This window comes from Trichomycterus rosablanca, chromosome 2 (assembly GCF_030014385.1).
Source record: "Trichomycterus rosablanca isolate fTriRos1 chromosome 2, fTriRos1.hap1, whole genome shotgun sequence".
NCBI lineage: Eukaryota > Metazoa > Chordata > Actinopteri > Siluriformes > Trichomycteridae > Trichomycterus > Trichomycterus rosablanca.
The window spans coordinates 54,686,449-54,696,859 of NC_085989.1; positions in this window are offsets into that span (position 1 = coordinate 54,686,449).

Here is a 10,411-nt window from a genome sequence, read left to right on the forward strand (position 1 = left end):
TTTATATTGTTCTGGGAAAAGTTTGGAAACAGCTTCTGAATACAGTGGAAAGTGAATTGAATGTGTTAAAGAAATGGTTTGATATTAACAGGCTATCATTGAATTTAAATAAAACAAAATTTATACTTTTTGGAAATCGAAAAATTAAGAATGAAGTTAAAATTTTGATCAATGATGTTTAAATAGAAAGGGTGTATGAAAATACATTTTTGGGCATAATAATTAACCATAAATTATGTTGGAAACAACACATAAGTAATGTGAAAACAAAAATGTCTAAAACTATTGCAATATTGTATAAAACCAAAGATATTTTGAATAAAAATTCACTCTATATATTGTATTGTTCTTTCATAGTTACATATATGACTTACTGTGTGGAGGTATGGGGAAACAAAACCAATATTAAACCAATATTCACTCTACAGAAAAAAGCTTTAAGAATTATAATCGATTGGATTATTATGCAGCAACCAAGCAACTATTTACCAAATTGCATGTTTTAAAATTCAGTGATCTAGTCGATTTTAATATTGCACAGATAATGTACAAAGCACAAAATAATTTACTTCCAAACTGTATTCAGGGGTTGTTTGAAATTAAAGAGAGCAAATATAGACTTAGGAGAACAGGTATTTTTAAAAAATAAGAATAAGGACAAATCTAAAAGATAGGTGTATATCTGCCAAAGGGGTACAGTTGTGGAACAGTTTTGATAAAGATTTAAGAATGTGTCGCTCACTCTGCAAATGTAAAAAAATGTTTAAAAATAAGGTGGTCAGTACAAACTGAGGATTGATTATTAATATGTATGAAATTTTTTTGAAATGTTGACTTGTTATTATTATTTAATTATCTACTTTTATATATATATATATATATATACAGTGTATCACAAAAGTGAGTACACCCCTCACATTTCTGCAAATATTTTATTATATCTTTTCATGGGACAACACTATAGACATGAAACTTGGATATAACTTAGAGTAGTCAGTGTACAACTTGTATAGCAGTGTAGATTTACTGTCTTCTGAAAATAACTCAACACACAGCCATTAATGTCTAAATAGCTGGCAACATAAGTGAGTACACCCCACAGTGAACATGTCCAAATTGTGCCCAAAGTGTCAATATTTTGTGTGACCACCATTATTATCCAGCACTGCCTTAACCCTCCTGGGCATGGAATTCACCAGAGCTGCACAGGTTGCTACTGGAATCCTCTTCCACTCCTCCATGATGACATCATGGAGCTGGTGGATGTTAGACACCTTGAACTCCTCCACCTTCCACATGAGGATGCGCCACAGGTGCTCAATTGGGTTTAGTCCATCACCTTTACCTTCAGCTTCCTCAGCAAGGCAGTTGTCATCTTGGAGGTTGTGTTTGGGGTCGTTATCCTGTTGGAAAACTGCCATGAGGCCCAGTTTTCGAAGGGAGGGGATCATGCTCTGTTTCAGAATGTCACAGTACATGTTGGAATTCATGTTTCCCTCAATGAACTGCAGCTCCCCAGTGCCAGCAACACTCATGCAGCCCAAGACCATGATGCTACCACCACCATGCTTGACTGTAGGCAAGATACAGTTGTCTTGGTACTTCTCACCAGGGCGCCGCCACACATGCTGGACACCATCTGAGCCAAACAAGTATATCTTGGTCTCGTCAGACCACAGGGCATTCCAGTAATCCATGTTCTTGGACTGCTTGTCTTCAGCAAACTGTTTGCGGGCTTTCTTGTGCGTCAGCTTCCTTCTGGGATGACGACCATGCAGACCGAGTTGATGCAGTGTGCGGCGTATGGTCTGAGCACTGACAGGCTGACCTCCCACGTCTTCAACCTCTGCAGCAATGCTGGCAGCACTCATGTGTCTATTTTTTAAAGCCAACCTCTGGATATGACGCCGAACACGTGGACTCAACTTCTTTGGTCGACCCTGGCGAAGCCTGTTCCAAGTGGAACCGGTCCTGGAAAACCGCTGTATGACCTTGGCCACCATGCTGTAGCTCAGTTTCAGGGTGTTAGCAATCTTCTTATAGCCCAGGCCATCTTTGTGGAGAGCAACAATTCTATTTCTCACATCCTCAGAGAGTTCTTTGCCATGAGGTGCCATGTTGAATATCCAGTGGCCAGTATGAGAGAATTGTACCCAAAACACCAAATTTAACAGCCCTGCTTCCTATTTACACCTGGGACCTTGACACATGACACCAGGGAGGGACAACAACACATTTGGGCACAATTTGGACATGTTCACTGTGGGGTGTACTCACTTATGTTGCCAGCTATTTAGACATTAATGGCTGTGTGTTGAGTTATTTTCAGAAGACAGTAAATCTACACTGCTATACAAGCTGTACACTGACTACTCTAAGTTATATCCAAGTTTCATGTCTATAGTGTTGTCCCATGAAAAGATATAATGAAATATTTGCAGAAATGTGAGGGGTGTACTCACTTTTGTGATACACTGTATATATATATATTTTTTTTTTTTTTTTTTTTTTTTTTTGATAATTATTTGTATTGCTTATAAACAGAAATGAAATAATTGTATAAGTATTAAAAAGGGTAGTCAAAATAAGCTAAAGCTTCAGACTACACCTTTTCGTTAGTACAAATATGGATGTATAAACAAAATGGATGTATACATTTTGAAAAAGAAAAAAATAAATTAAAATGAATGAATGAATGAATTGACCCTCTGTTCAGTTTATGATTATTTTATGTATTTTAGTTTAAGTATTTATTTGAGTTTATTTATGCCATTTAAAACATTTGATATGTTTACCTGAGAAACCTTTTTAATCCCATCACATGTATTTGTTATGTACTTTAATGTAATAATTTCTGTATATAATGAATACAAATGACTTTTTATTTATTAATATTAAAGTCTGAAAATACAGTGAAATCTCCTCCCTGCTGAATATTTTATTTCTCTTCACCTGTAGTTTAATTAACCAGTTTACTACTGAACAGTTTCTTAGCTTCCCTTTCTTCCTAGAAAAGTAATGTCAGCTGTTTAAAAGTTTCCTATTCCTCTGTCATTAAAGGAAACTCAAAAAGTTACTGGATAGTCTATCTCATGCCATAAGAGTAAGCTGTCATTCCTTTACGATGGTTGGCTGCACAGATGGGACAACTTTCTTCAAAACCCCGTGTCATGTTGCCTATAGCAGAACAGCCCCTAATAAGGAACAACATGATTATGTCAATCCAGTTTATTCTTGGTCTTTCTTATTTTCTGAGTACTTCCACAAGTCTTCTCAAACCACTGCCTTCAGTGTGGTAATGTGGGTGCCTCATTACAGACCAAGAGTTACAGACCTAACATGGGACTACTGTTCACTCCCTCCTAATATATGAAGTGTCCTTATCTAACAATATACATCGACCACATCATTTTAAATCTAAGTGCACTATTACGTCTGCAACTGCAGCAGCATTTATAAACAGCCTACGAGAATGATCAGTTATGCCACCATCAGAGCCTGAAGAGCTAGATCAGACAACTTAACATTTAGAGTCTGTATTCCACACAACATTAGATAGTATAGCCCCTAATGCCCCTGATGCTCTTAGTATAAACATGCACTTACAAAAGCTAAAGCTTTATATTATTTTTCCTTAATAGAGAATAATAAGAATAATCCTAGATTCCTTTTTGTGTCCAAACTAATTGAAATGTCAATGAAACTGAAACGAATATACCACCTGACTGTACCAGTGATGATTTTTTAAAATTCTTTAATTCTTTAATGACAAAAGTCTGTGTGTCACTTAGCAATATTAAGCATCAATTCACTTCGAGCCGCATTTATGATAATAGTGTTTTTACCAACAAGGTAATTCAACTAAATTCCTTTTATCTCCCAAATTGAACTAACTGCATTGATAACATCATCAAAGACATCATCATGTTTACTTGACCCTGTTTCAACTTGTTTACTTAAAGATTTACTCCCAACCATTTTAGAGCCCCTGCTTACTTTAATAAATGCATCCCTTAGCTTTGGATATGTACCTGTTACATCTAAGGCTGCTGGTTCCCCTCCTCGCCAGCAGAGGGTCCCCTCACCTGAGTACTAGCTGGCTGGTGGCTCACCTGATCCTAATCAGCCACCATCTTGGAATGTTTATAAACCCTGTTTTTTCATTGCCTTATTGCAAAGTCCTGTATTTGCTATGCTGAACATTTCTAAATGTTATCTTGTTTCTCTGGTTTTGACTCTTGCATTCTGTTTTACAGTTTATCTTTTGGTTTTGTTTGCTTTGGATTTTAGCCTGACTACCTGGTACCAACCCAACTACTCTTGTGAACTAATAAACCTGCACTTGACTCCACTACCTGGTCTGAGTCTCTGGTGACAGAAGACTTCGCCTTTACATGGAGTCAGCAAGATTTGGAGGACAGGATGGCTAGACAGGAGCAGAAGCTGGAGGAATTACTGAAGACCATGCAGGTGTTCATGAGGATAATTTAACAACACTGACCCGGAACCCTCTCCTCTAGCACCCCAAGCTGTGGTTACTCTGACCAACAACAGACCTTCAGTCACCATAGCCATTCCTAAAGTGTAATTGGCGGCTGAACGATTACCCACATCTCTCTTCGCACACGGATGATCAAAAACTGCATTCAACAGGGAATAGAACTGCATTTTATTCTGTAACGCGGCGTCATTGTGACCACAAAGCAGTAGCCCATAGCTTAGCTTTCCCAGTTAATAACATCACACAATTGATTTTGTGCATCCTGTTCAAGATCTTAAAACAGATTACACCCATTTCTTATTGACTAGACCTATCACCTTCCTACAGAATTTTTTCTACATTTCATGTGTTTTTGCTTAACCCTGCTTCTTCATCTTGCCAGCAGCCACACCCTTAGATGTGGACGGCTCCCCCGCATATAGTGTATGCGAGTTGTTGGACTCCAGGCACAGAGGTAGACATATGTTCTACCTGGTAGACTGGAAGGGGTATGGTCCGGAGGAGAGGTCCTGGGTACCTGTGGAAGACATCTTAGAGCTGTCTCTCATTGCTGATTTCCATAGGGACCATCCAGATCGTCCCGGTCCCAGACCCAGAGGACGACACAGAGGCAAAGAGTTTCAGTCGTTGGGAGCCGCCCATCAAGGGAGGGCTTATGTCACATCTGAGGCTGCTGGTTCCCCTCCTCGCCAGCAGAGGGCCCCCTCACCTGAGTACTAGCTGGTTGATGGCTCACCTTATCCTAATCAGTGGCCATCTTGGAATCTTTATAAACACCATTTATAAACCCTGTTTTTGTTTGACAATTGACCATGTTTGACAATGTTCATAGACAATTTAGTGTCTCCAATTCACCTCACTTGCATATAGTCACTGTCTGATAAAAAAAAACACGTATCTTCACGGTTTTAGAGGTTTTCACTTTTAGCAGTGTTGATTGTTGACTATTCGCACAATTACGCAGGTGAAATACATTAATAGAACAGGAGTGGTTATAATAACTCACTAAAAGGAATAAATGTGCTAGTTTTGACCAGGTATAGTCTAGTACAGGGGTTTTCAACCTTTTTGGACATGCACCCCCCTTCGTGTGCCAACAGCGAACTGACTGAAAACTTTTAGCTCCGCAGACAGAACAGGTCTGATTCGGTTACCGCTCTGTGGTAACAACCAGTTGAATTAAGCCTGAGCTTTGTAAGGGAAGCGAGTCACACACAATTTTCTGTAGTATCTGCTGTGTGTTTATTTAAAACTGCAGCATTCATTAATAACAGTAAAAGCCAAGAGAACCAGTGCTCTTCTTGAATGTGGTGGATTTTGTTCATCAGAACACGGTAGATTAAGTTCATTAAACCGTAAACAAACAGCTTTATTGTCTTCAACGCTTCGGTTACCGTAAAATACGGTTTAGACGCGCAGTAAAACTTCAAGTGCAGATAACGAGACCGAGCTTTATTAAAGTGCAGATTTGGTGACCGCAGTGTTTTAGTTTTACATCGTGAATGTTTATAGTTGAAGATTTTCATGTCAAAACATTAAAATAGAATTTATTAATTTAAAATAACGATAATGCATCACTGTACTGTACATCACATAACTGCAATCGGTTTATTATAGAATTCTGAATCTTACCTACAGCCACCATCGTCCCTGATCCGTATTAATGTCAAAAGTGAAACCACACACACACACACACACTCACAGAGCTAAAATTAACCTTGTTGTAAGTCACATGTTGTATCAAGTGTGTGTGTGTGTGTGTGTGTGTTTATGTGTGTTTACTTGGTTATTTATTCTGTGTTTTGTTGTTCACCACACAATCTAACATTCATTATAATTTTACTTTATGGTGAACCAACAGAAACAAGAAGTTAATTACGTTGATAACATAGTTCACAATAAGTATTCAACAGTCTTATTTAAAAATAATAATAAATAAAAATAAATGAATCTGTTATTTATATGAATGAACATAATCGCCATTCATGCACTAAAATGTTTTACACTGTTTTACATAAATAAAATATATTACTTTAACACACTTGTGGATTTCAGATCACTTCATTATTGATTTGTTTATTTATTTACTTCAATAACTCATGTAGCATTTATTAAGCTGAATTCTGAACACATTTCAAGTATGTAAGAGTTTTTTACTATTTCATGTTAATGAAGACACTGCTTGCTCCTGGTCAGGGTAACACTAGGCGCAAGGCAGCAAAACACCCTGAACAGGGCACCAATCTATTTTGTCCAGTTGAACTGCGTTTTACAAATCTTACCACATTAACAACAACATGCTGCATCTAACAGCTCTATTTAACCTCTACTGAAACATTATTAGGTGTCGCAGTGTGTGTTACTGTCACCTCACTGCAAAAAGGGCTTTGGTTCGATTCTCCAGCTAAGTAGCCAAGGTCCTCTTTGTGTGGAGTTTTACATGTTCTCCAGTTATCCTTGTGAGGTTTTGTTCCGGGTGTTCCGGTTTCTTCCCAGGACTTTAATCTGCTCTATTCCCTGTTTTTGTGTTATGATGGGAGATATAACATTATACATGACACCTCTGTGAGAGCTGGTGAAACTCTATGAGGTTGTGCTTTTCACATATACAAACCTAACTCAGAGCAGTAGTGTGAAGTCTGTATTAAATCTATCATTCAGCTTTCAGGGAGAATTAGGAGAGAATTCATGAAAATTGAACTCACCCGAAGATGATCCCTGGCGACCCCCCAGATTGTTACATCACATTTCTGATTAATTAAATTGTTCACCTTGTACATACACACACACTTGCACAATCAGTGGCTGACTAAATACCTTTTGGCCCCACTGTATGTATGTAAGTTCTCCTACTTAGAAAGATGAGAGAGGTCTGTAATTTCCATCATAGGTACACTTCAACTATGAGAGACAAAATGAGAAAAAAAATCCAGGACATCACATTGTAGGATTTTTAAAGAATTTATTTGTAAATTATGGTGGAAAATAAGTATTTGGTCACTGTTACGTGTGAGCACGTATACCAGAAGTGGTGTGTTTTTTTTTCTTGTTTTTCTACCTGCTCTCTCTCTTGCTCTCACTCTGCCTCTCTATAGGTGCAGGAGTTTGTCATTCATCATTGACCCTGTTGGCCTTCCAGACAGCCTCAGCCAATCACCTCTCCACAGCAGCCTATTGACCTAGAAGAGGAGGGGCCTAAGACTTATAAGCTGCTCCTGAGATCTGCATGGCAGCCATTTTGGGGCTCCATTGTTTGGTTGTTTGTCAATGCTGCTAAATAGAAGCTAGGTTGCTGTTTTGATGCCTTGTTCTGGTTAGTCTCTGGTTCTTTAGACTTTTGTGTTTCTTTAATTATTATCTCTTTGATCTTCAGAGTTTATTTTGTCTGCTTTAGTCACCTGTTTGTTAGTGTTTAGTCTATTTGTCTTGTAGACTAGTAAGTCTAGTATTCTTGTTAGTTTTTTCTTGTAGGGATTTTTAATTCCCTTTGTATGTGTCACTTTAGTTTGTGTTGGTCTTTCTTTCCTGGGAGGGTAGAACAGGTAAGGCGTGCTCGTGAATACACTGTGCACACGTAAGGTATCCCTGTATTAGAAAACACTAGGTAAGAGGGCAGGTACCACCCCATGTATTTTTATTAGCTGTAATTTAGGGTATTTGTTCACAGTTTAGAGTAGACTTGTTTTGCTAATTTGTTTTCTTTGGTACTGTCCATGTTCTCCCTCTTCAGGTTGGTCCCCCACACTACTTATTGTACATACACTGATTTGTTTTATATACACTTGGTTACAGTTTTGTACAGTACGGGTATTCTGATTAAATGAGTATTATTATATACTGGACGTTTGAGTTTGTGCACTGCCTCACCTATTACTTTTTGTCCACATACACTCAATAGTTACTGTCCCTACTATACCCCTAAACCAAGAGCCAAATAGAAGGGACGTAACAGTCACCCACAAACAAGCAAGATTTCTGGCTCTCACAGACCTGTAACAACTTCTTTAAGAAGGTCTTCTGTCCTCCACTTGTTACCTGTATTAATGGCACCTGTTTGACCTCAATATCTGTATAAAAGACACCTGTCCACAGCCTCAAACAGTCAGACTCCAAACTCAACCATGGCCAAGACCAAAGAGCTGTCGAAGGACACCAGGAAGAAAATTGTAGACCTGCACCAGGCTGGGAAGAGTGAATCTACAATAGGCAAGCAGATTGGTGTGAATAAATCAACTGTGGGAACAATTGTAAGAAAATGGAAGACATACAAGACCATTGATAATCTCCCTCGATCTGGGGCCTCACGCAAGATCTCACCTTGTTGGGTCAAAATGATCATGAGAACGGTGAGCAAAAATTCCAGAACTACACGGAGGCACCTGATGAATGACCTGCAGAGAGCTGGGACCAAAGTAACAAAGGCTACCATCAGTAACACACTACGCCGAAAGGGACTCAAATCCTGCAGTGCCAGGCTTAAGCCAGTACATGTCCAGGCCCGTCTGAAGTTTGCCAGAGAGCATATGGATGATCCAGAAGAGGATTGGGAGAATATCATGTGGTCAGATAAAACCAAAATGAAACTTTTTGGTAAAAACTCAACTCGTCGTGTTTTGGAGGAAGAAGAATGCTGAAGAACACCATACCTACTGTGAAGCATGGGGGTGAAAACATCATGCTTTTGGGCTGTTTTTCTGCAAAGGGGACAGGACGACTGATCCATTTTAAGGGAAGAATGAACGGGGCCATGTATCGAGAAATTTTAAGCCAAAACATCCTTCCATCAGTGAGAGCATTGAAGATGGACCGTGGCTGGGTCTTCCAGCATGACAATGATCCCAAACACACCGCTCGGGCAATGAAGGAGTGACTCCGTAAAAAGCATTTCAAGATCCTGGAGTGGCCTAGCCAGTCTCCACACCTCAACCCCATAGAAAATTTGTGGAGGGAGTTGAAAGTCCGTTTTGCCCAGCGGCAGCCCCCAAACATCACTGCTCTAGAGGAGATCTGCATGGAGGAATGGGCCAAAATACAGTGTGTGCAAACCTGGTGAAGACTTACAGGAAACGTTTCACCTCTGTCATTGCCAACAAAAGTTATGTTACAAAGTATTGAGTTGAACTTTTGTTATTGACCAAATACTTATTTTCCACCATAATTTACAAATAATTTCTTTAAAAATCCTACAATGTGATTTCCTGGATTTTTTTTTCTCATTTTGTCTCTCATAGTTGAAGTGTACCTATGATGAAAATTACAGACCTCTCTCATCTTTCTAAGTAGGAGAACCTGCACAATCAGTGGCTGACTAAACACTTTTTGGCCCCACTGTACACACTTACTTATTGTACTCATTTACATTCAATTTAAATCCTTACAGTTTGATTAAAACACGCTCTATGTCTCTTACAATACAACTTACACGTAGTATAAATAAAGATACACGACTTTTATAAACTTTTTATCATATTTTAGTGGAAGAGCCACTACAAACATCTACTGTGACATCAAAATAAAAGCTGAAACACTAAATCACTTGGTCTCTTCAGTGCCAAAACCAAAGTGGTGAAAAGGAACGGCAACATTACAAAGTGGTAAATGCTTTACTGTCCCAACCTTTTTTGGAATGTGTTGCAGGTTTGAAATTTAGGAGTGGATGTTTATTAACAAATGAAATGAAGTTGACCAGACAAAACATGAAATATCTCAGGTTCATCCTGTCTGACATCAAATAAAAGTCAAAGTAAATGTAAGAAACTCTGTGTTTTTATTTTATTTGCATTTGGGGTTGTACTTAAAATAGTCTTAAATAAATAAATAATTAATTAAACACACATTTTTGTATTTTGTATTATTTTAGTACAATAAGTAAAATAAGTACAAAATTGTTGTTTTATTTTAGTACTTTAA